The sequence below is a fragment of the Tarenaya hassleriana genome, unplaced genomic scaffold (assembly GCF_000463585.1).
Source record: "Tarenaya hassleriana unplaced genomic scaffold, ASM46358v1 Cleome429, whole genome shotgun sequence".
Classification (NCBI taxonomy): Eukaryota; Viridiplantae; Streptophyta; class Magnoliopsida; order Brassicales; family Cleomaceae; genus Tarenaya; species Tarenaya hassleriana.
The window spans coordinates 65198-69797 of NW_010967052.1; positions in this window are offsets into that span (position 1 = coordinate 65198).

Consider the following 4600-nt stretch of genomic DNA (forward strand, 5'->3'; position numbering starts at 1 on the left):
CTATTTTTCTTCGCCCTACCTCTTTCCTTTTTATTCTTGTTTTTGCATTCTTTTTCTTTTTCTTTCTTTTCCTTTTCGTGCAATCTCGGGCTTCTAGGACGTTGGAATTTGACAAGCGTCACTTCTTTTTTTTTACTTCTTGTCCCACAACTTAGACCCGAGCCCTCATTTTCGACGCACTCATGTCCCCGAATGATTTTTATTAACGAGATGATGACAGAGGAGTGTCGGGATGCATCGTATTTTCTAGGGCTTGTTGCTTTCTATAGGCTTCATAACTTAGAGATCAAAGGGTGGTTCTTAGGGAGACGTTTCGTGCTTGGTTCGTAACCTCTACTCCATCTAGACTTTAGGAGATAAAATCATCCCACGTAACATCCATTCGCTCTAGGGTTGGATCAGCTATTTCTACCTCACCCGACAATCCATTCAACTCTTTAGATAAATCTAAACTTAGCTCCTAAAACCTTACCAAACCAATCCTCACTCTATACCCCCACATTGTTATCCGGCCAAATTTTCGAGAGAAAAACCTTATGCAAGTGTATGTGTGTGGTCCTAGATCTATATGCACATATGCAACCTATTAGTGGCGATTCATGCAAGTATGTACAAAATGCAAGACTCGTTTTTTTTTTCCCGATGAATATGGAATGCATGATTCTAAGTACAAATGATGCATGATGTGTAGAGCTCATGGGTACGATGTATGTTAGTGTCACTCCTCCCCCCAGACTTGAATCAAACACCGTCCACGGTGTTTACTCTCGTCTAGTGGAGAGTTTTCAAAGAGAAATAAGGAATGGATGGAATGAAGGGGGTGATTGTGTTACCTTTTTCGATGAGGCAGAGTCGCATTCCAATTTCTCTTTTGTGGTTGTCGTAAGCCCATGAAACCTATGAAATGTGAGGGAACTACTCTCGACGTCCACGAACTTCCATAAGATGTCTCCGTTCTGTTCTTTGACTAGGCCATTTTCCACGAGATGGATGAAGTTGATCGTGTCTCCATGAATGGCGTCGTATACGTATGGTCCGAGGTTGATTCCTACGCTCTCTGCAATCAAAGTGACTATACCTCCAAAACAAATTGAATCAAGATCGGAAGAGAGTACCGAGTGTATGTGGAGGATGACCCTCGAGGCTATGTCGGCGACTTCAGGCTGAAGTGGAGGGGTCCCATGAGGAAGTTGAGTTCAGTGATTGAGACGACTTGTGGATCTTCTCGTGCGAGTAACGCGCAGGCCATGAACTGCTGGAGATAGCGAATCGCGGGGTGTCGGATCATGAGGGCTTTGAGTTCCCATGGGCGGAAGGTGCCCGCTGCGATTTCCATCCAGAAAGTTTGGGCTTTGGTGACTGTGATCTTCGGAATCGCTGCATTGGTGCTCATCTCGACGCCTAGAATTTCTGCAAGTTGTTCCACCAGGAGATAGAATTACCGCCCTTCAAGTCTGAAGCCAAAGTAATCTTCCCGAGGGTTACCATTCGTCGGGATGAAGCATTTGAAGGTGCAAGCAAATTCTGTTGTATTGGTGCTCATCTCGACGCCTAGAATTTCTGCAAGTTGTTCCACCAGGAGATAGAATTACCGCCCTTCAAGTCTGAAGCCAAAGTAATCTTCCCGAGGGTTACCATTCGTCGGGATGAAGCATTTGAAGGTGCAAGCAAATTCTGTTGTCAGTCTTCGGTAAGTCCGAGGGTTGGCTTGGAAGAGGCGATCCCAGCCCGCGAGTTGAAAAATATCCCTGATTCTCTCGGAGTTGCCTTGGTAGAATGCGGTGATGCACAAACTTTGAAGCTCTGATTCGTCTGTTCTGGACTCGATGTAGGACGAGTGCTTCCTCGTCGGATTGGGGTTGGAATGGAGTTGGTTCCACAAAAGGTGCATCGACGTTGATGGGAGCCGTGTCTACAAGACTTGAGAAAGGCATTACTTGCGGCTTGAAGTCATGGAGGATGGGTATTCTGTCCGAAATGTATTTGCGCGCTTTGCCCCAACGACTTCTGGAATCCATCTGAAATAGCTGAAAAATATCAAGAATTCGTCAGAGAAAATGGGCGGGCCGCTTGCTTTTACGAGCGGTCGCTCGTTTTCGTGAATTGAAACGATTGATTCCAGGCGACCGCTCGGGCGGTCCGCCTGAAGAGGCGAGCGACCGCTCGTTTTTCATCTGCAAGTGGGCGATCGCTCGAAAAACCGAGCGGTCTGCGCATTTTTTCTGTGAAAAATTTTTTTCTGACCCGATTTCGAGGAAATGCTGCATAAACATGAAGTCCGAAAAGATTATCAACATTTAAGTACGCCAAAACATCATATAATAATACCGACAATCCAAAAAGAGCAGTACGAGACAAGAGTTTTAAACACATGAAAACATCGTTCTACGGGAAATGTTAAACGTTCTATCCTAACGATGATCGAATCAAGGAGCCGTCCTCTTGCTCCCCTTGCTGGCCCCGGATGAAGAAGAGCCTTCTTCCTCGGACCCCTGGTCTGATTCTCCCGCATCGGAGTCGTCGTTACCCATCATCTTCTCACATGCTCGCATTATCTCTCGTTGGGCACTCTCTATCGATGTTGTGAGTGTGGCTTCAAAAGTGCCCATCTGATCTTCTATGGATTCCTCGAGGGAGGTGAGTCGGGGGCCGAATCCCTCGATGGTCGTGAGTCGAGTGTCGAAGCTTTCTAGCCTCTGCAAGATGAGGTCAAGCCGAGGGTCGGGGGGGGAGCTCGATCGACCCTCAGTGTCATCGGAATGAATGTAGCACTCCCGATGTCGAGGGGTCAGTCGCTCTTCCTCTCCCGATTCTCAATCGGTCTGGGGTAATGTCGAGAAAGTCCAGCCGCAGGGTATCGGGTGTGAACGTCTCGATCTGCTCGCACGGGAGCACAAGGCTTCGAGTCATCCCGTCATGTCCCTTGAAGATCCACTGCCATCCCCTTCGCTGAATGTGCCCTCGGAGTCGGAGGGCGTCCATGTCCAGGAGGATGTGATCGTTGACAATATCAGCTCCCGTGTCGACCCGCTGTGCTATCTTTGTGATCATACCACCCACGCAAATGCACGTCTCGTTGGCCTTGGTGGAGGCCAACGTGTGGAGATGCATGGCTACCAGTGAAGCTAAGTCCATGTTGCTCCATTGGGCACGGACATACATGTCGAGAGATGGACCATCATGAAACTCCCGCAATGCTTGATAGAGGTAACCCAGGTCGATTTTGTGGATCTTTCCGGGTTCGTCTCCTGCGAAGATGAAGTTGGACATGACCGAATGCGCGTATCAGATTGCCGGATGCTGTACCCATGAAATCTTCCCCGCTGAGCTTGAGTACCGACGGACTGCTTTCTTCTTCCAAAAATCTTGGAGGACATATGCGGAGATCGTCGGTAGTAAGGAGTGCGTTCCCCTTTGGACCTCTAGGATGTCTGCAAATTGCGCCATGCTTAGTCTCACCCATTTCTTGTTCAAGCGGAACTCCATGTATGCTTCGTCGATCGTGCCGTCGGATGGGAAGTAGCATGAGTAGGTGGCCAAGAATTCACGGGTTACGCTCTTGAATGAGGGCTCGACGCTCCTGCTCAGTGCTCCCCAGCCGAGCTTGTCGAATATGTATTCGACGTTCGCTTGAATACCAAACCCTCGAATCGTGCGCTCACACATAGCTTTGCTTGGGCGTTGTTTCAACTTTGATAGGTGCTTCGCCCGCTCGTATGCTTCATCGTGTCGGCCGATCTTGACCAGCTTGGGTGGTCCTTCGACGAGGAGATTCTGTTTCGTCTCCAATATCTCGGTGATTGTGTCCGTTCTCATCTCTCTCCTTTGAGAGAACTCGGCTTCCTGTGACGATGAAGCGACGTCGCTTGTGCGGGCTCTTTTTGGTGCCATCTGCAAAGGTATAGTCGATATGGATTGGGGCAGTGGGGTTAGGGCGAGAAAAATAGAACGGTTTTTCGGGTTTCAGAGAAAACGAGCGGGTCGCCTGTTTTCACAGGCGGTTGCTCGTCTTTCGGGCGGGCGCTTGAGCGACCGCTGACAAATCAGGCTGTCGCTCGGAAAAACGAGCGACTGCTCACTGGTTCGGAAAATCGAATTTTCGACCGGAAATCGGAATTTTTCGGTCGAAATCGATCGAAACCAACCCTAGCAGCTATACCATCAAGACTTTCGACCTATCTTTAACCAAAATACCCTAATGTCACGATTTTGAAGGAGGGAATTACCGATTAGGGTTTTCTGAGATTGTAGATTCGCGTGGGGTTTGAACGCGGTGGTTCCGGAATGATGGCGGCGCGGTGAGGCTTCGAAATGGCGGACTCGGTCACGGTGGCTGGGGGAATCGGTCGCCGGCGAGAGAGAAGGGGAGAGAGCCTTGTATTTTTGCATGAAGTGGCGGCTCTCTCTCCCGAAATCGAGTTAAAAATCGATTTCGTGACCGAGCGGTCGCTCGGTTTCTCGGGCGATCGCTCGATATTTATTATATATATATATATTTTTTCGGAGAGATGCGGGCGATAGCTCGATTTTTCGAACGGTGGCTCGCTGAATGGGCGGTCGCCTGGTTTACCGGGCGGGCCGCTCATTTTCTCTGTGATCC